The sequence below is a fragment of the Vanessa tameamea genome, chromosome 7, assembly GCF_037043105.1.
Source record: "Vanessa tameamea isolate UH-Manoa-2023 chromosome 7, ilVanTame1 primary haplotype, whole genome shotgun sequence".
NCBI lineage: Eukaryota > Metazoa > Arthropoda > Insecta > Lepidoptera > Nymphalidae > Vanessa > Vanessa tameamea.
In genome coordinates, this window is record NC_087315.1 from 4,615,902 (window position 1) to 4,640,244 (window position 24,343).

Here is a 24,343-nt window from a genome sequence, read left to right on the forward strand (position 1 = left end):
TAATGAGAAAGGAAACGTTTAAGCTTTTACGAGATTTATACGAGAACACGTTCTCAAGCTTTTGAGTAATTATAGTTATATTGAATTTATAATAACTTAATCTAAATTATTTTTCATTGATATTGTTTTCTACTGCGTTGATTTAAAAATCAACATTATTATTATTACCTTATAATAAATTGCGATATAGTAATATTTTGATATATTATTAATAATACAAATTCATATATTCTACCGCCAAACAGCAATTCTTAGTATCGATGTGTTACGGCTTGAACAGTGAATGGAGAAGTTTTACTATATTCATAAGGGGCTAACACCTTAGCTCTCATTTGTAAGTGGTTAATATTTCTTTCAGCACCAATATCAATGAGCGATGACCACTTTAAACTAGGTACCTTATTTACCAGTCTGCTTACCTATTTTAAGATAAAAACATACAAATATATATTTTGAAATTAAAAGATTTGTATGATAATTCATATGACTTGGAGTAAAATGAAAATGAAATAGTAACGGAAAAAATTGAAGCACTTTTTTATTGCTTCACAATACGGAAGCAAATAAACAGAAATAACTTATAATTACGTATAATAATAAGTATAATGGCTAAAGCAGCCATCTCAGTATAAGCTGGGGATGATTCTACTAACATAGAGCGGTTTTGATACGTTCCCGATTCTATTTCGATTCAACTTCGACTATTCATCACAAAAATACTTCAACTGAGGGCAAATTCTACTTATTTATATAAGACACGATCTCGATTATATTTCGACCCAATTTCACCGAACCACAACTGGACGGCGTTTGGTGAATAGGAAAACGGCTGAACGGAAATGATAACGTTTCGATTCGATTGTGATCAAGTGACAATTTATTAGTAGAATTGGCGCAATTGATTACGACTCAGCTTAACACGGCATTTGTTGTCAGCCGGTCCCGTTACCTCGGTGAAAACGCAAAAACAATAAACAAGTTACAATGTTAATTAATAAATAATTAATAGTATATATTAATAGAAGCAGACCAATTAAAATGGCGATCGGTTAAATGGTATACAGGTAGATTTGCAGCAGCGGCATCTAACGACGAGTTACAACTAATTTGATTCAGGATAGTATAAAAACTTCTTTTTTTTATATAGTTAGGCGGATGAGCAATTGAGATAGCAATAAGTGGTCATCATAGACATTGGCGCTATAAAAAATACTAGCCATTCCTTACACCAACATTGGGAACTAAGATGTTATGTCCCTTGTGCCTATAGTTACACTGGCTCACTCACCCTTCAAACAGCAAACACAACAATACTGAGTATTGCTGTTTGGTAGTAGATTATATGATGAGCGAATGGTACCGACCCAGATGGTCTTGCACGAAGCCCTACCGATGAAGTAACTTATCCATGAAAATCTACCTATACCTAAATATAGTCATGATTTATCAAATGATGTCAAAGTCTATGAATTTCAAGCAGATAAATATATAAACGTCTCATTTTATGAGTACATATTATAGAGATTTAAATTAAGCCATAACATTAAATTATCTTTACGACTTCACCTATAAATATTATTCAGGAGGTGCTTAGTTAGACAATGTTGTCTTCTTCTTTCGTGTGTCCAATCATCGTGATAGAAAGAGAAAAATCATCGTTTAATTGCACACCGCTAAAGAAAGCTTATAAGTTAGTCCGTTTGATTATAATATTCGCATATACTCTACAAATTATTTGTAACCTTAAGGACATTGTGTGACTTTGTCTTATAAATTGTAATAGTAGATAGTAGTACAGGTTTCGTGCTAGTCGCCATCATCCCCATTACTTTATTTGTAGTAAAACATCTGCTATAATTTGGTACGTCAAAACAGCTATAAACATAAAAAGATAGGAGGTTCCACAAGAAGGTGCGAGTGGCTAATAATTTCCAATTAGCAACAAAAATTGTACTGCGTTTTTGATATAAAAAATCACCCCTTTATTCTCCCCATCGACTACCTTTTTCACAGTGGGTGACTTCAATAGATAGATAACATTAGTGTACTATTTCTTATTTAATGAATTTGATAGCGAAGCAAATACGTAGTACAATCTAAATTAAATAGTGTCAAACCCCTAGTGGCTAGCTTACAAGGTTGCAGACCCCTCTTTTAATGGATTGAAAACCTAATTCAGAAAAAAATGAATTTTCAGTCTGTAAATTCTCAGTGATAGCCTGGCATTCGAATTTAACGTGCTTACATTCCCGTGCTCCGGAAAGCACATAAAGACGTTGATCCTGCACCTGAACTCTTATCGGCCGAGTCGGATTGACAGAATAGAGTACTAGTGTTTGAGCATACTGTCCTAATGTGTATATTTCCTGGGCTATCAAAAATCTAAATAAAATCTAAACTTGAAATTGTTCATGATAATATATATTTTTAATTTATTTAGTATTAGACAAGAAAATAAAAGCATTCAGTTTTAAGTAATATTATAGAATTGATTATAAAGTTCAAATTAATTTTCAAGAAAAGGTAATTATTAAAAAACTGTTAGTAAAATATTAAGTTTAATTTAATAATATTTATTTGAATATTTTTTACAGAAAAGAGACGAAAATTATTTAATTAATATAATAATTCATAAGTTTAATTATTCTAAAAAAAAACCTCAATAAAATAAATTTTATATTTATTTTTCCTAACCACAGAAAAATAATTCCAGAAATGTGCAAATCAAAGCAAAATCGCGACAACTCAGTATAAAACCTTCTTGCGAAATAATAGACAGAATCTAATTAAAAAAAAACGCATTAGGCATTGCCGTTACCTCCGTCTGCATACCAACGAACCGGTTTCTTTTATTACCCACGAATCTTAATATGCCTGTATAGACTATATTTTTTTATCTATGCGATGTATCCAGTTTTTGTAGAATTTGATTATATTTATTGTTAGAATTTTAAATTTAATAAGTCGTTAATTATAAACAAAAGCATATCATTTTGAAAAGGATGCGAGTATTTTATTTTAAATTATTTAACATTTTATATACGTATAAAATAAGAATATTTATAATTAATTATTTATTAATATTTTAGATACGTAAAATACATACAAAATCTAAATAAAAATAGACGGTTAAAATATTATCTCTTCACTTAAATAGCTTTATATGTATGTATATCACAAACAAATAAACAAATATTATTCATATATACATAGATACGTACATAGTTGATAAATTTATAATTTCAAGTCATGTGTACACGTACCGCGAGATTTTCTGACATATGTACTTACTACCTTTTATAAATCAAGTCTATTTAAAGCGAATAATTTATTTCGTTACCCACAATTCACAAAAGTATATTCTATTGGAAGTTACTTATATCACGTATGGATAATTCATGAGGTTATGATTATTTACAATCAATATTAAACAGTTTTGCAAATAAAGACCTAAAGAAAATTTATCACCTAGTCGTTCGAACAAGGAACCCAGACCTAAGCCTAATGCAAGACACGATTTTAAAGCCTTAACATGTTAACATTGAACTGATGTCTGTAGGAAGTTCACCATAATTATACCTTATACACATTGATATAGAGACTATTATCGAACGTTTTTTTTGCGTCAACGTATACACATTGCGGTTTTGCTAAAATGACCTTGAATCTTAAGGGATCAATAATATCGTTATAGTGTCGTAGGCTTTATAATTTTAGTTAAGTTAAAAAAATTTAGATATGATTTTTTTTATATATTTCATTTAGAAAATATAAAAAAATATATATATTAAAATTGAATTCAACTTTCAAATATATATTTTTTTATTTTACTTACTAATGTACATATATACGTATAAACAAATATAAAAAAATAATTTTAGTTGATAATATATGTACTTTCTTAAAATTAATTAAGACTGATATAAGAGTTCAAGGCATTGTTGTACAACAATTCCTCTAACAGTTATTTGACTATTATAATAAATTAATAGCAATAATTAAGTACTAAACACAACGATATATCACCTCCTTAACGGGAATAGGAAGAAATGCTTCAATATAATTTTTGCAATCTGTACATGGGCCCTTAACGAAAGCAGCGTAGTCGTGCTCGCGCTGCGTGGTCGTGAGAGCTCGGGAGATAAGTGCGAGGTCGCGACGTCACGATCGACCAACCCTCACCGAACGCGTACGCAGAACGTTAATTATTCAACTTGTTCGATATTTAAACAATGCGACGGCATAGAGGTTAGACCAATGAGGTTAGCATTGTTTACCATCTTTATAATAATGACTTCCCTGTTTTTTTTCGAAACTAATGTTTTAAAATATTTAAATACCGTTTTGTAAAATCTCATTGAATATACACACACATAATAAACTTATGATTTCTGCTGTACTATTTAAAATAATATTAAAAAATCTACTACACATCAATTCAAACGTGCCCTTCCATTCCATTCCACTTAAAACAAAGGTATTTAGATAATCTAAATCTTTTTTTTATCTTTACTCTTATGGAAATCGTCTCACGCACACTAAGACATCATGTAAGTACGAGCGTTACTCATCCTAAGGAACAATTCAACGTGGAAGGGCGCGCCTTCGTCGTTCTAGTATATTATAATGTTAATTATATTTTTTTATATATATCTAACAGTAAAATTTGGTCTTTAAGAGTAAATCCTCTTTACATTATTTTAAAAAAACAAAGTTCTAAATCATTGTAAAAGTATTTTTATGTTTTGTTTCAATTATTATGGAACAAAAAGATCAATGCACGTAACATAAGTACATAATCGCTTGAAGCTTTCATTATAAAGCCATGACACAATGATCAACGTGTATTTAAATTGACGTAATTTGAACGAGGCATTACTACATTTCTGTATTCCTTTAATATCGTAATTACTAATTACCTAATTCATAAACCTAATTATTTTTAACGGTCGCTAAAAAACGAGAATGTGTTTCCGTTTAAAAAAAAACCCTCATCCTCTCACAAAAACCGCATAAAATGCGAAACGAAGATGCCTCCAAAGTGTTTATTTATAAATATTGAGTAAAATGAAACATGTATCGTGTAAAGGCAATAAAACTGGCTATTACTTATTTTTATTAGACCTCCGATATCGACGTTTCCATATGCAATTGCTAAAGATGTACCACTATATAAAGGTCGACTTCTTTTTTTTCGCTAAGGATAATTATTCGTAGTTTCCTTTTACTGTATGCAGGTCAATTATGAGAATTAGATCTATTAATTTTTAATCCATAAATAAAAGACTGAATGATAAATATATTATCCTTTTAACCTTTTGTATGTTACTGCACTGGCTCGCGATAATCCGATTAATATTAATACGTAGCAAACGGAAACGCTTACATACATCAATTGCTTGGCTCCAATGAATATTACTCTACGTACTAATGTTTCAGAGAAGCCAATAAGGTTTCCAATCACAGAAATACCTACAAATAATAAATTTAGCAAACAAAAACTTTACGATATCAAGTTCTATGCTCACTGCCTAGGTCGTAAGGTATTAATGTTCCATAATATGTCAGTTGCGTCTGTCCGTAATTCGATGTATACAAAGAACTTCGGTCGTAGCTTTTAAATTGATGCACATCCATTTCTCTTTTACATCTTAATAGACAGATTAACAGTATATTTAAAATCAATGTATACAAAAAGTTCGATGTTAACAATATGTATTAAATAAAGGTATTTAATTATGTAGCATTTCGTTGACACATCTGTATCGATTGGCTTTTGAATTAGCCAATTCAACCACCTGTTAGATGGCGTATACTTCAAAATTAATAGTTGTCATCATCAGTATATACTGGTTCATATCTCAATCAAAACAAACATAAATAAAATCTGTCTCATGGAATTTTGAGACACGAGACAGTTATATAAATAATAATACATCTTAGTCGGTCACAACGCATTTCAAGGTAAAACTAGAAAAAACCGGTGTGACACTGTTTTAAATACAAACAAGGCTTTGAAATGAATAAAATGCTAAAAAGTAATTAATTAATTTGTACAGACAAAATATTTTTATTTCATTCGTTTCGTTAACAAATACAAAGAGAACAACATTAGTAACGATATGACGATTGTATATCTAAAGTGCCCATCTCTAAAGGCTTTCAGTAATGAAATACCAAGCCATGTATAGTGTAGGAAATTTATATTTCTCCTAGATGTGATAAAGGTTGCACCTTTAAGAAAAGCAAATCTGCATACAATACCAGCAACACGCTGCGTTATTCCGTACCGTGGTTCTCTTGTTTTTGCATCTACTATTCTTGTAAATTATGCAATTTTACACATGTACTCATGATGGTACAACATAATTATGGAAAGAAATTAATTCAATAGTGACGTGAATTGGTTTTTATTGAGTACTATTTATTTATTAAATTGCAATTCGAACTGAATTTATATTTAATACAAACAATAATTTTATTTCGATTTTTTTTTATGTGATAATTCTATGGGTGTATTGTTGCTTCGGATATTTATTGTACGTAACTAGGTTTTGTCTATTATTTTATAGGACCAGGTGTGTAATACGTTTTCTATATTTATTTTTAGCTGTGACGTTTAGGAATTAATCGTAGAGCCCATTGCAGGCTTCACTGAACGCTAAGCACAAACCAGTTATTCTACCTGGACCGTGTTACGAAAATTGTTTCCAAGACCAAAGGTACTAACTACTTTTAGGCCTAAACTGGTTTCATACTTTTCTAATATAAAAAATACCTACCTATAATCCAAGTCAACTGTAAAAAATTAAGCCAAATATTGGGCCTACATTTGGCTAGCAAGCAAATGGGCCACCTGACGGTAAATGGTCACCGTGGCTCACTGGCGCTGTAAAAAATATTAAGCATACCTTAAATCACATCACACCTTAATAGCTAAGATGTTATGTCCCTTGTACTTGCAGTTATACTAGCTCACTGAATACTTTGTAATTATGTGTTCCGATTTAATGGATATAATTAGTGGTGTAAGTACATGGAAATAGCTGGAGAACCCCTTTTAAGTTATAGAGTGGTTAACTCTATAACTTGAAGTGAGCTAGTCAAGTCCCCGTTCCTCTGGATACAAAGTAAGTAGGTCTAACTACTTTTAAGGTACATGACATTAATTCCTATAGTTTGCGGCGCATTGATGGTTTAAGGAATGTGAAAAATAAAAAGTCTATTTCTAATGTTACATGTGGGCCTACCATCAAGTGGCTCATTTGCCTCAAATATATATATTTTAATTGTAATTAATGTTATTAAGGTTTTACGCAACAAGGCACAACTTGAAATCTGGGTAAAACTTACTACAATTTTTAAATTTAAATGTGATTTTTTTTTATATGATTTTCCTGAGCTCGATGGTCTAAGAAAAACATCTAACGTATACAAGTGCTATAAAAAGTTCTGATATACATTTACTCGCTAAAATGCTGCACATGAAGCTCGATGAATGAGTTATGCATTTGTTGGAATAAATTCTGCCATCTGTCCATCCGACCACCAATGGAATAGTGCGATGAAATAAGTTCCAAACCTTCTCCTCAGCAGGAGAGTAGTAATTTTCCCAGCAGTGGCAAATTGACTGTTACCGACTGTCTTACATTTTGTTATATTATTTAAAAATATATACCATTTTATTTTAGTGGCCTTGAAATACTCATAAATTCTAACTTTTCAATAGAATCTCTTTCGTTTTCCGAAATACAAAGTATTTAAATAGCACGCCGGATGTAGGTCATAATCGTGACGAGTCTATTTAAATCCAACCAGTAGCTTTTGACACAAAGGCAAGCATTTTTTGACGGACAATCACTAAATGAAAAATAATAAGAGTAAATATTCATGTATTATTAATATTTTTCGTACTACTGAAAGATTCGGATACGTTAGATAAATATTATTATACCCAGTAAATTTGATACCAATTATTCCATGCTCAATTACTATAAAAATATATATAAATACATAAGGAAAACTTTCGACAGACTTTGTCTGAGATGTTTTTATACTAAAACCGTCTCCAAACGCGCTACATCTTTTGGTATACATTTTATGTATATTGACTTAGCCGATTTTTCAGTAAGACAATACTAAAGATCTATTTTTTTTATAAAAACTCAATCAACCAATAAGTACAATCTGCGACTTAATCGTTTGTCAACAAGTTTTCACACGACGTGAGTCATCTCGCGCAGTTCACACACCAGCGCTTCGCGAAATAACTTTGATGACGATTGCGTTCTCTACCCAAGTGGAGTCGGATGACACAACACCTGCGTCTGATTCATTTGTTGCAAAAGATCAATAAATCCGCATAATATCATTTGACTGAAAATTAATAGAATTAAATTGTAGTAAAGTGACCCATAATTAATACTTTGAAAGACATACACGTTTAGTTATAATGGTTATGTAATTTTGATCATAGAAATCATGTAGAGTTTTCCATAAAAAGCAAATTAATTCCAGATTGGATATAAAAATAACTTTGTCATAAATTTAAGAAAATTTGCGTCATAATTTCTTAATATGTACTTTAAAACTCACTCACTTGATAACATAGTTTTACAGAAACGGACACAGCCTCTTAGCCCGAAGGTTGTATGCAAAGTTAGAACAGTAAACTCAGCGCCAGAAATACATTGTCGCTTTGTTTATTCTTGTAACAAGGCTTTTAGTGAGAAGGGAAGGCAAGGGAATTTTTTATGAGCGTGTATAAGAAAGGTTTTTAAGCAGTTCTAGACTTATGAAAATTATATTTTTACTCAAGTACGCTCACATATAATATACGCCCACTTTGTCTGCATCTGTTATGTATGTATGTGTAATATTTGGTGTTTTTGATATAACACATTATTCACTACATGTAACGTAATAAACATAGCTTTAGAGAAAATATAACTTACATGGTAGTTGTTTGAGCCCGTCCGGGTACTACCCACTCATCAGATATTCTACTGCCTAATAGTAATACTTAGTACTGTTGTGTTTCAAGATTAAATTAATTGTACTGGCTAACATTCTTACTACAGGCACAAGATTCTTAGGTTGGTGTTAATATTACGATCTTAGGTATGGTTAATGTTTTTTTCTTCTTCCGCCTACCTATATAAAAAAAAAAACTGAATATATCTCAGAAGCCTAGAGATAATTCTCAAGAATATCTCAGTATGCACGAAATAACTTCATGGTTAAAGCAGTAAGTTTTATGTTGAATTTGTTCAATTTATATCAAACGCTACATATTTAACTATTGAGTTACTCAAAGCTAAGCCGCGACGCAAGGAGAACTAATTGCAACTTTAAATAATTATAGAAAATAACGTGCACCTGTTGATTGTTGTTGATTGTACCAACTTCGAGAGACTTACGACGAAAGAAACGTATATTTGAAATTTAATCCCGACTTGATTGACACGTCTAAACTAAAACGAATTCTCATAACAACTTCAAGGGCGTTTGGTATTAAAATTTCTATTACCATTTTCACCACCGAACACGGGATGAAATATTTTAAAGACAATTTGCTACTAAACGAAAACAAAATTTTACAACAATTTTAGATTCATAAATAAAATTTGTATTTGTAAAAAAATCAGTTGTAATAACTCTAAATTAATTCGACATATTTTAATGGAAAATCCGTTAAGCTAGGGTGCACTGCAAAAAAGAGCGCGTTGGGAGGTACCTCGCCGATATGGCTAAGTCTCAGACTTTCGATGTGGCGTCCTATAAGTTCTTTTAAAAATCCTGCACTGCTTGCAGCCAGGCGCTTGTGTATTGTCCTTGACCAAGGGCTGCTTAATGAATCACAATATCAATATAATAACGAGTATATATATGTAACGAATTACATTTAAAGCTACTCGTACAAAAATCCTGACTTTACATAATATGTGTACTATCTGGTAGGCCTATTTAAATGCCAGCGCTGATAAATCTCCTACTGCACGGGTGGTCTGATTCCGCAACTTCCCAGATACTATAATACGTTACATTTTTCAGATTAGACTAACACATCGTTGCTTACCATATTTTCGTAATAAAATTAGTCAAGTTAAATAAAAACAATTGAATTACGTAATAATGATTAAATTCGAATTTATTTATTTTTATATGACTAAATATTTGCAGTCCGTAATGAACACTATAACCCCGAACCCGAACGAATATCATTTTTCTAATGCTTGCTTTTAATCGTATCTTTGAAGTCATTTCATTGGCATACTATTTTCAAAGACTAGAATTAATGCATATGTTCATTATACGCAATTACTGTCAAATTGCAACTTTGTTATTAAATAAATAATACAATTTAAAGTATCTGGAACTAATGATCTTGTAGTTTAAGTTATAAGTAGAAGATATCTAGAGCATTTTTAAACGATTAAATTATCATACAATAGTAAGCGTCATAAATTGCTTTAAGTTGATATTCAGGCGTTGTGCGTAAACATTTTAATTACAATTCCTACTAAATGTAAAGGTTAAGCCTATTAGAGTTAAACAAAGATGTTTTTATTACATTTTTAAACGCACTTGTAAGCAAACCGCGTGCGTATTAAGGATGATAACGTTAAGTTATTTAAATAGCATTTCTTATTACAATTTGTCACGATATAGAAAATACTTAATATTAATTAATAATTTATTTTTTTTCATTTAATCCCCATGGGAACCTTATTACCTTAGTTACCTTTGCGCACATCTATTGTCACTTTAAGAAGTATAAACAAAATCTGTCCAATGAAAACAGAGAGACTTAAAGGACGATAAATGTAAATAATTCATAATTACTAAATTCAATTCTAAATTTAAGAAAACGTTTCAAACTGTCGGTAAAATAAATTTGATCCAAATATAACCATCATCGTGCATTCTTAATTTCAATTTCCACTGTATTTATATCAATATATCCGTATGTCCAAAAGTCGAAACGTCAGCCTCGTTCGTTTATAAAAGCAAACATCTATGATATGCAATAATTTACCTAGTTGCCAAAATTAACTGCGCCGCTGGCGAATCAATAAACAGAGTCAGCCGCTGACCCACTGTAACGAACGCGAACGATTCTCTTTAAATAAATCTGTCTGCCATTTTATATAACTGCCAGTTTGCATTTTTAGTTCCCTACCTGAACAAGTTAAAGCTTTTATTCGAAATGGTATTAGTATATCGGACTATATGAGAGTTATTTTAATCATTCGTGAATAGCGATTGCTTATGTATTTATGGTAGCCTGGTAGGTGTATGAGCGCTTACTATATAGTATGTTCATATCGTTATATTTTAAAACCCACATAACTTTGAATATATAAAAATATATATAAATATTCATTTAACAATAAAAATGACAAGCCTGTCTGGGTATGTACCACCCACTCATCAAATACCGCCAAAGTTGTACTTCGGTTTAAAGTGTGAGTGAGCTGGTGTAAGTACTATACCTTAACATCTCAGTTTTCAAAGTCAATAGCTCATTGGCGATGCAAGGAATGATTAATATTTCTGCCACATATTTTAAGGGCAGTGGCGACCACTTACCATCAGATAACTCATTCGCCCTTTCTATATTATATAACAATAATAATGAATTAATGTAATGTTCATCATTTAAAAATGGAACTCTAATTTGAACATTTTTGTTATACCTTATTTTATTAAACTTATAATGATTAGACTTACAAATACAACAAAATATTAACCTAATTCTACTTTCAGCGATTAAAACAGCATGTGTACATTTGGTACTGGTAACAATAGAATCTAATGTCAGCTTGACAAAAAAAAATTAAGCATTGTAAAAACATGCATTTAAAAAAACTATAAGTCACGTTCTTACTTTAAAAACAGCAAAATTAACTCAGAATACCTTTTGTTTAGAAGTCAAAATAAACCTACGCCGATGATTGTAAAATAAAAACATTGTGTTCCGTCGATTGATCAATATGTATACAAATAAATTTATTCTGTGGATTCGATCAGTGCGGTCACACATGTGTTCATCCTGGTCACCTATTAGTCGGATGTACCCACATGAGCAGTATAAAGCGATCCGGCTCATGCATTATTAAACACATCAAAGGAGAAAAATCGAAATGTGCACGGGCTAGTGAAGCGGTTTTCCACCCGATTAGCGACGCGAATGTATCAATTATCATGTTCGGACGTAGCGTTTACATCAATCAAGGTTTGCAAAAAATATATATTTTAAAATGCAGTGGATGAACAAAGTTGTTCTTCTTCAAGAGTTTCACCTTATGCATATTTAAACACTAGATTATATTTATGGTGAAATAATTAATTAATTAATTAATTTGGAAAACCACACATAATTTATTGAGTATTTTTTCTGTTGCTACTGAACTAATGTATTTAAAACGTTTATGTTATTAACGAGTTAATGTTTAAATACATAATATTAATTTAAAAACATTCAACAAAATATGATTTGTGAATGCTTAATGAAATGTTTCTATGAAATCCATTATACAGATTTGTTGTATAATTTTATAGTTTTCTGAACGTCTCACGGCTTATTTGAAAGTGTGATGTCGTTTCCGAATATTCTCTATTATACACAAATTATAGACGCCCGTTTCAGCCGATGTAAATTAAATTTAACTAATTATTTTTATATTCATTAATTCTGAAATATTATTGGAATATGTCAATTCATTCGAGCGCTTCCTTCCAAGCACTTTGTTTTTTTTTTATGATATAGGTATAGGTTGACCAGACGAGGAAATGCACTACCTAATCGTAAGTCACCATTGCTCATAAACAATGGCGCTGCAAGCAATATTAACCATTCCTTACATCGCCAATGCGCCACCAACCTTGAGAACTAAGATATTATGTCCCTTGTGCCTGTAGTTACACTGGGTCACTCACCCTTCAAACCGGAACACAACATTACTGAGTATTGCTGTTTGGCGGTAGAATATCTGATGAGTGGGTGGTTATTACCCAGACGGGCTTGCACAGAGCCCTACCACCGTTTTATATTTATTCTTTGGCACTTGTTTAGTGTGGTTATTGTAATTAGTAAGAACAATGAACGCAACAATCGACACATAATCATTCAAATATAGTATAGTATGATATAGTATATCTAAGCTATTCTATACTGGAAACTTATATTTAGCTAATATATTTTTTATGAAACATTTCACATATTGTCTTCTAATAATAATACGGTAAATCTTTCTTGTTACATTCAGAGCATTGATTTAAATTTAACGTTGCAATTATTTTAGTATTAGTTTTTACTTGTACAGAAAGGCACGCGTTGTACGAGTTCAATGGTTTTTATATTTCTTTTTTCTTTTTGTTCTTTGTCTCGGATGAAACAGGGAGTTTTTATATATTTAGTTTGTGTCTTTCTGCTGGTGTAAAATTTTGAGACGTCGTAGACTATTGTAATTTTAACGTTGAAGCCAGAAGGAGACATTTGTCCGTTCGGGTGCTTTTCAAACCGTCGTCGAGCCAAAACTAAGATAATTTGAATATGAAAATGATGTCTTACTAGGTTTTTATCCGATTTATTTATAAAAGATTTTACCTTCTAACATTTTGACTTTATGAGAAAATAAACCTGTTTAAATATCATTCAACGAGAAGGAAGTTGCCATCTATAGAAATAATTGCGTTAGTTATCTCTTTTTATCAAAACTCTAATTATCAAAAACTTTGTCGCTACTCTAATTATCAAAAACTAATCTTCAAGAAGTTGATTTTTCAAAGTAAAGCGTAAGACGCCTTTTATGTGAGCTACATTTTACGCCTCTGTTTGTGATTGTTTAGTTATTTTTTTTTTTAAATTAAACAATGTTATTAATTTATTACTAGTGAAAATTGCTCTGCACTTCTCGTCGCCAGATGTGCCCTTGAACGATTTATTTTCAACTAGTGTATCGTTTGTACTGTCCGATTATAATACAATCACCTTATACGCTTATCTCAAACTATAATATTTAGTTTACAACATTTACACAACGAATCAGACGATAGAGACTCCTACTTCAACGTTTATAAAATTCTACTTACGTAACGTCTATTTATGTAAATATATTTGATAGACCTCTTATAAAATTATACATTCATATACATAAGTGTCAAGTTCCCACATAAAACTTTACACATACTATTATATTATATAATCAATCCTAGAGAATCCTTATACCTCATAAAAAGAACTATAAATTAAACTACTATATAGATATTTTACAATTAAAATTACATGTAACACACACACATTTTATAATACGAATATATATAATGTAGAGTAAACCAAAAACGCTTTCTGAAAATTATTTTTATAAACAAGAAATATTTAAGTTATTTTCATTGAAACTACTAACGAGAGTCCATATGTACTGTCAGAACTAGTGTCATGTGCGTAGACAACATACCTGTATTCTCCTCATTAAAACACCTAAGACTCAATTAGTTACAGAACTTAAAATAAATTGTCATACAAAACAATGGAATACGCCAATTATTATATATAACGTACGAGTATGTTATAATAATAACTTAGACGACCAAATGTCCGATGTCTAGTACAGATGATCTCTGAATTTAAAGGTAGTGGAGCCGATTTTTTTAATATAATCTAGATTTCGGATTTTTCACACAGTAAATTCTAGATTGTTAATCGGTATCGAAAATCAACTTAGTGTTAAATACGTTCGTAAAGTAGGTTCTGTACAATATTTAATAAACCCAAATAATAACTTCATACATGTCACAATATAAGTAATATTTACATAACTTAGTGTTGATGAATTTAAACTTGTGATTTTTTTATTCTGCCATCGAAATTCTAGTAAAACTCATCCGTATAAAATATAACCTAATAATTTCACTATGGCTCAGATACACAAAAACCTGGACATAAGGCTTGCGATTTTATAACCGTACCCTGTAAATAACAGATGCAGATGAACTAAAGTTTTATAAAACTTTAGTCGCGTGCGTGCTGAGTGCGTGCGCGTGCGCAAGCCTATTCAATTACGTAAAGGTCAAGCCACACTAGACGCAAGATAATCGTTCCTCAGCTGTCGTTGAGCGCGCATTGGATTAATGCATACGCGACTTTTTTTCCCTTTGTCTTATTATTATTCTCATTAGAAAAGAAATAAGCAATTACCTTTATGCAGATGACCGATGACATTTATATTAAATGCTTAAATTAAAGCCCACCCGGCGTTTATTGCGGCATTCTTATAAGTATTTTTTTTCACACCTTGTTACGCCGAATAAAAAGTATCATATAAATTTGAATGAATGTACATAAACTAATCGAAAAAATATATATTTTTTTAATTAAGGATGCCAAGCTTATCTAATAGTTATAGTATTACATACACAATTATAATCTTAATTGTGTTGAAAGTTGTATTAAGACTGTTTTGCTGAATGTCTGAATTCACATAAAAATAAAGTTCTGTAATAAAAAATATCATATTACGAGAATTTATTTTATCTTTCGTAATTTATTTTTACAGTTCCCAGTAAACGATAAGCCGGAAAAGTATTAACATCAACATTTAATGATCGCTCAACGACAAATAATTTAGTTATTTAGTTAATAATTAAATACTGACATTTAATTTTACACTAGACAAGTATAAGAAACTAATATTTATAAACGGAAAAGGGCGTTTACTTTATTACTTTGAAATAACCAGATATATACAAATACGATGTTAAAACGAATAAGAGATATAATATCGAATTGTAAATACATTTATTTCATATATGTAGGATTCAAAGACCAAGGTCATTAACGTATTACGGGTTCAAAGGACGGTCCTAATTAGAAAGGTGGATAAAACCAGTAACGAATTATTTTTGTTGGCAGAGCACTAGGGGTGTGGTGAATATCACAACTTGACGCAGAGGTTTTTTCAAGGACACTATTACTTGTGTTTCATTTTCGTCTAGTTTCAAAAATAATTAACATACTCTTTGGTTAAAGATAGGTAAATTTATTTAACATCTATTACTACTTACTTCAATATATCTATCTATGTACATATATAAGTAAAATATGTTTAATATAACACCAGGCATAGTGTCGATGAAAAAGGATCGTGCTAATACACCATATTTTATTTGTTTCTATGATAAAAACATTTTATGATTGTCTATTTTGGTTATTAATTTTCGATTGAATTCCGAACACGTCCCGCTTAAAAGGTTTGCATTCTTAATAGAAATGATTCCAAATCTGCATTAGCATAGTTGTGATATTCCTATAAATAAAATGTTTTCCAAATAAAACATTCGAAATATCAATAGCAGAAAACAGTCACGCTTAACTGCTTCGTAAATTCCGACCACAAAGTCCTAGGATAAATTCAGAGTAGAGTCAATAAAAAATATTGTGTTTTTTTTCAGTAGCAGTCCGGAGTTCAGAGTCCGACAAGAGACCGTAACCAGCAACGAAAAACTTATTATCATTAATAAAAACAAAAAAACCCAAAATCCATAACGCAAGAAGATTGTTTTAACTACGTTTGTGCAAGCTATCTGAGTCAAACTGACCCACTCATCAGATGTTCTGTCGCCAAACGCTGGACTCAGTATAGTTATGTTCCAGTTTGAAGGACTAAGTCAGATCACCAATGTTGGTGGCGCATTGGTTATGTAAGGAAAGTTTAATATAATTAATGGAGTGAACTGGAAAAACCCCCTAACTTTCACCTCAAAAGGAGAGCAGGCCCTAGTCTAACAGAGGGACCTATACAAGTTGTTGCTTTTACTTTATTATAATACTAACAGACTAGTATACTTGCTATTTACAAAGATTGCGAACCAAATATTTTTACGTGAAAATGGCGTTTAATAAAGTTAGTAAAATCCTTATGGAATTGGTTCTTTGAGCTCATCGACCCGAAATAAGGCACGGGTGGACTTGTAAGCCCCAGGGTGCGCCGACCTCTCACTCATTATGCAATGAGTATAACAGCTTCGAACAACTCTCGAATACTGAAAAAATAACGCTTTTACAATGTTTATTTAAAATTTTAGTAACGTGTAATCTTGTTTGAAAGAGAATCGATTAAAAGTTTTTCTATATAGTTACTGTACATAATTTGTTATTTTAATTATTATTTATTAGCATATATTAGATAGATAGATTGACTGATAGATTCTGAGTTCAAACCACCACTGATTTAATTTGCCTAGCTTTAATTTATAAACTATATCGTGTTTGGCATGTGCTTGATGAGAATATGCCAAATGAATCCACGAACCCGCATTGGAGCAGCGTGATGAGCAAACCTTAAAACTTCTCCTCAAGAGGGAGAGGAGGTATTTGCCCAACAGTGGGATATTACCTTTACTTTTATTAGAATATTATTTGTCATTTGTAAATATGTCAAACAATAAAAAAAATATTGGCTACTTACATTTAATTTTCTGAAATACGACTTATTGCGTTGCTAATATAATGGTAACTCCAGAGGTATTTTAGTATATTTTTTTATCTTAGTTACACACTCAAGACGAAGGCAAAAATACAGAAAATAATTATTAAATTAGATGTAATATTATATTACAAACGTAAGTGCAATCTATACGTCCAGAAATAATTTCTCCATAGGACTAATAGCTACATACTTTCGAAGCATGGATGTGTATACTACCAACTTCCTAACTGCGAGCTGCTACTGGGAACTTCTTAATAGAAAACCCAAATTAAACCCGAAATATGCGGTTTTATAAGTTATCTCCTATGTGAAGGATACAATCAAAGTCTTTTAAATTAGTCGATATATTTGTCTCTCAAGCAACCCCATACAAATAAATATTTCATAGCGTATGTTTATTTTTGATAAAGTAATACATAACGAAAACTGAGAGGACACCCACCGCGGTATGCTCACCCGAATTATCCAAACCTTTAAATTCATCGTATAATAATAATTGTTTATGACATCAATAAATGCTCTGGAGAATAAAGAAACGATTTCAGCAACGTAAGAACGATCAGAATTTATCAGGCAATTTTTAAATCTAACGATGTCTGCAATCAGTTCTTGATTTCCCCTTTTCCCGTTTGAGATTAAATGTAGCTGATAACTTTGATTTAAAACTTTATCTGAACTATTTTTATTGATATACTCGTATATAGCGAATAGCGTATATATTTCCTTATGTCATAATTATGTATATGTTAATATATAAAATACAAAAGTGTTTATGTAAAAATAGATAACTGCCAGAATATCATACTTCCTCAACAATTATATATGTCTAGACAACGTTCACACATAATCGTGGTAAATTTTTCAAGGATGTATAAAAACTAATTGTTTTCTTATCATTTTCAATCTATAAAACATTTTATAAATAGCATCCAAAGGGAGTTTACTTAAAAATAAAATATATGAGTACATATTATATTATTAATTCAGACTCGAGTACGATTTATAACCGAAATAGTTTGCGCCCGCTTGTAAGTGGTGATCGTTGGTTTTAGGTATAAAAAAGCATTTGTCCTTCTTTGGGGTTCAAGCTTCCTACATATCAAATTTAATCAAATTCGGCTTTATTGTTCAGCTGTGAAAGCGTTGCAAACAGAGTTACATTCGTCTTTATAAAATTAGTAATATAGATTCCCACTCGACGCCTTAATCCTCTTACATCACAGCAAAATTTAATCAACTGGTCCTTGTTATTATTATTTATTGTCAACTGTCTCGTAGATATAGTAGAATTTATCCTAGATGAGTAAAAAGGGACGAGTCATTATTTCAATGCCTGTTGCCTCCGCTGCTTTCTAACATAAGCTAGAGAATTGTGGTGCCAAGACATTGTCCAGCATAAATCAGAAAGGCGGAACATGGTCAGCGAAGTTAGGAGAGACGAGATCTGCGAGCAGTTTGAACAGAATAGGTGTGGAGATCAGCCGTTAATGGTTCAGAATGAACCAATGGCGACGTTCGTTCGAACGAAATTGGAAATGAGTCAATCGCATTTGTTGGAGACGAGGAAGGTAATAATTGCCCGTGTGATTATTTAAAATTCCAGAGAGAAAATAATATCTACAATTAAATTTGACATGGTTATCGGTACAATACTCAAAATTATACATTCATGCTAAATACATGCCAAAAATTTACGTCTGAACTAACTTATAGTATTAGGTAAGATTTGGTAATGTTTATAATTATGAATTAAATTAAACCATTCCTATATTAAAATACTACACCCGTCACATTTTCCTTGAAAATCTAAGGTGTATAACCAATATAATAAATGTGAATGTCAATTTGATTATTTGCAAGGTCTTAATCTCTCAACCGATCACCATGGTTGCATATACAGCAAAGGATATAAGGTACCCAAAAACCTGCTCCCCCCTAACACGAAGGTGGAAGGTGATTCCACTGGCGGAAAGTAGGTCAGAATATATACTATTTCTAAATAATATCTAAATTAGTTATTCAGCATTTGATTAGTTATTTGACTTAAAAAAATTGTTACGTGTATATATTTTTCTTAAGCCCTAATTCATGTAACGCGTGTGTAGCTATAGGCTGGTTATATCGATCGCCCTAGGTCAAGCTGCAGGTCAGATCACGCACCGAGTGCTCTCGTGGATCTCGGAGCCTGCAATTTATAGCTATTCAATCAAAAGACTATCACGGAGATATGATCTTGGGCAAATTCACTAGCAAAATCATCGTGCATTTGTTCTAATGACTTATGCTATGATAACATAGTTTGAGCACATTAATCTATGTACATTATATAAATTAGTACGTTAATATTAAACCTTAATAGTATTAGTTATCAACTCATTGTTAGATCGCGTTGAAACGATCATAATTATATTAGGCTTTGATAGTAACAAAACACTATCGTTTAAAATGTCTTTACATCTCATAAGAATTTAACAAATTACATAAATTGATAATAAAAATAGATAAACAAATAATGAAACACTTAAAAGTACACGTATGTTGGAATCGTAGTTCCAGTTATAGCAATAAATGCTTATAATATTAATTAATAAATAGTTAAGTATGAAAGTTAGAATACACGACAATCAGAACAATCAAAGGCATTTTTCATATAAAATTTCATTAGTACAACACTTATTGTACAGTTCAATCCGACATATAATGATTTTCGTTACTAACTTCGTTACAACTTCGAAGAGGTATGAAGCTGGTTGAACGGCGCCATTTAGCAAAATGGCTAGGGTGTTAACTGTACGGCTAATTAAGTTAGTTGCCTGCGACATATTATACATAATGTAATTTCAAATATAAGGTTAGTTGATAAAGCGACATCTATCGGATCGATTGTAAATTAAAACGAACAAACTAATAAATACTTTTCGAATGCTTCAAATAATTTATTAATGCCTCCATTCACGTTAACACGCAACAGACGGTGGCGTAAACAAAACAATATCATATAGAATGTATATTTACGGACACGCATGTTTACAAACAACATTTTAAATGTCAAATAAAAAACCGCAACTATAAAAAAATAATGATAATTATTTACAATTAATAATAATTACATAATATTCAATGTATCATGGAAAAGTTTGTTTGTGTTTATTTAAGTTAAAAAAAAAAACTTTTTGATTGAGAACAATAATTGTATTACAATAGTTTATTTTTAAGTATAACATAGATTATATATCTTGAGATAATCATTTGCTCCTTCCGCCTTTTACTTTCTAATGTTAAGAACTCACTTCGAATCTCACCGGTCAAATGCTAATTGTATGCGTGTATCTTTGAATGTTAAGTGACAATTGTTTAAGTTAATATTTCTTTCAGACATTTCACGAATTTGTGCAATTATTTACGAATTTATTATTACTGAATAGCTATACTACTATTTTATAATTATCTTAGACTAATATTGAATATGATATTGTTTACTTGGTTGATCTAGACTGATAATATCATTCAACAGATGACCGATTCTACCCACGGCGATTAATCTCAAGGAAGACCAGCCAACTACAGCACATCAGTGCACTCTTTCCTCCTTCATTTTCATAATCCGATGGGACGGCAACGAGTTTAGAATCAGGACCTTTAGCTAAGCTTTACTTGCTTTTCGTGGCACGAAAGTGTAAATAAATCCGAATTTCCAGACTCCGGGATGTTATTGAGATTTTTTTATCGGCACTTTGAAATGTACCGAAAGTCTGTCCAAAAAACATTATATCTACACTCAATATCATGTGCTACACGTACATATAATAATGAAAATGTTAATCACATACTTGATAATCCTACTACGTATAGATCCATATAATATATTCTCGGTCTCACATAATCCGGGCTATTCAATAACCAAAAGACCATTTACATAACTGCCGATGCAGTATTTCATTCACCCCATACACGCAAATCGGAGTCAAAGTTCTCATTTACCTTTGCCTTTGCCTTTATAAGTCAACACTCTAGATATGGACAAACTTCAAGTCTGCATAGATACGAAATTCTAAATACACACTGTATTTAGAATTTTGCTTGCAACGGTAAATAGAACTCAAGTATCGAGATGGAAGCGTCTAATTTTTTGAAAACGTCTGAAAAATATTTTTAAAGTATAATTCGTGGCATCTATCAAAACAGTTTTTATTGAAAATAGGTGGTCGGATTGGTATATTAATCACCAATGGTACCTGGTAATGGTAATATGGTAAGTGGTCACCATCAGACATAAACATAAACACAACTAAGACCCTTATGCCTGTACCGACACTCGGCCTTCAATCTTGAACAAAACAATACTACGTGTTGCTGCTTAGTATATGTGATGATTAGGTGGTACCGAAAAGATGGGCTTTCAAAAGGACCTAGCAAAAACCATTTGTTTTTTAAATATAAAATAAGAAGTTTTCGTTGATTTGGCCGTGAAAGAGCAACAGACAGACAATCAGAGTTAATTCCGCATTTATAACATTAGTATGGATGATTGATGATGATAATCACATTTGCATATTATATCCGATTAGAAAACAGTAAGGAAAATAGATACACAAATAAAAATCGCATAATAATAAAATTTTCTCACGAATAATTTGTATTGTAACGTATTTTATCTTAAACCGTTATGGAAATAAAGAATTCTGTATTTGTGAGTTTATTAATGAATTTCTTACATTTCCACAATGCAATATGCACACATTTTAGAATATCGTCCGCTATGTAAAAATGTAAACAAGTCGGAATGAAAATTATTATTGTGATATAAACCCAATAATACTGAGTAGTTAACTGAACGTTTTTATGTTTATTTTCTAATCATAAAAACTTAATTTATTGGAAAAATATCACAAAACTTATATAAACAAACGTATATTTGAAGGATCTGAATATATAATTTAAACATTGAAGTATAACATCATAATCCGTCATCCATTATTACTCCTAGACCGTTATTTGACCGTTCATAGTCTATTTATAAATACATATATTGTAGTTTTAGATACTAATAATATTAATAGAATTTCCTTTGCAACAGAAAATATCGAGGAGAAAGCCTCTAAAGTTTCAAGACCAAGCGACTAAAATTTTAAATTCATATACTTTTAATTTTGTAATTTTTTTGGACATAGTTCAGCAGTCTGGCAAATGGGTGGTCCATTTGCCAGACTGACATAAGGGTAAGAGGTGGTCAACCATACCTATTGACACTGCAAGAAATATACAAACTTTAAACATAAACAAGTATGTTGTGCATATTACCAAACTAATTGTTCAGTAGGTTCTAAGTTTAACATACAACGGTAAGATTTGTGTTGACCGGTTACAAATCACCGTGAATAGGATGCGTAGATATAGTTTTCACAAGGCTACAGGTGTTAATAGGTATAACGCGGTTGTAATTACCTAAATATACAAAACGCGTTGACTTTTACCGCTTTCTTACCGAGAGTCGACTTCTGACGGCAAACTTAGATTGGGTTTCTTACACACATATACAAACAGTTTTGTCCAACATAATAATTGTCCTTCGTTTTAATTCTATATTTAATTTATAAGAATAAGACCCGTTACTAAGAAAATAGCAAATATTTTAACAAAAATATTTTATAAAATATAGGTACTTGTTTGTACCTAATGATTACTTCTTGATTCTTATTCTGATGGAAAGTATATATATATATAAGTATATAATGACGAAAATGTTAATTAAATTAAGTAAATTATACCCCATTCTAATTATATTATATTCATTTTAGCAAGTCTTCAAGTATAATTTACGCTTAATATCGTGCATAGCAAGGACTTACCCTTCAGTAACCCTCGACCTGAATAGTTGGTTCATTAAATTACAGTTGAATAAATTAAATATAATATTTTTTTTATCTTTTATTATTTACCTATGCTCAAATCACTGTTGTGAGTTTTCCATATCTAAATCTAAATTAAACTAAATTGCATTTTAAAAATGGTAAATATCATATTATATCTTGGTCTCTGAAGTTCATGCGGGTCTTTCATTAACTTTAAAGCTAAAACATTTTACAAATAAGATGTTTAAGTAAAAAAAAAAAAAACGAAAAAGTTGCTGAATGTTCCTTGCATTGGATTCATTGATACAAACTTTTTTTTTTTGTAAATATAATTTGAATAACATATTGTAAAGGCTAATAACCTTTTTTATTAAACGATCCTAATAATAATAATTAATTTTAAAAATAAAAAGGAACATTACAAAAACCTTTTGCATACCCATATTTAAATAGAATGATATAGCTATATTATATATAAAAAAATGTATACGACCTTTTTTTTTAAATCGTATAACATTTATTATTTTATATAAATTTATCTTTTAATAAATAAATGTGTTTATTTTATAAGTTTTAGTAAAATTATCGATTTTGTTTTACGTCAGTAACCAGGGTTCAGCAAAGCTGGGCGCGGTCGTACCAAGGTCTGCGACCCTTCGCTCCCGATCCAGGTTATCAACTCCCTGTCTGCACCCCTTCGAAACGCTGCAGGGATTTCTAAAACATAATATAGAACCACTGAAGTGCGTTGACTTCATCAGTTGTATGATATCGCTATTTGTCGGTTAATGCACTTTGCTTATAAATGTTCTGCGGAGGATAATTTACATGTGAGACAAAAGTACGATATAATTTAATGTTAAAAAGTTTTTATTAGGATTGGATTTATAAAAACGGTAGGTAACGGTCAAGATAGACGAAAAATTAGATTTTGCTGTCTCTATTTGTGTTTAAATCTATCTCGCGGTCGGCGGTGAAGAAATATATCATGAGGATACT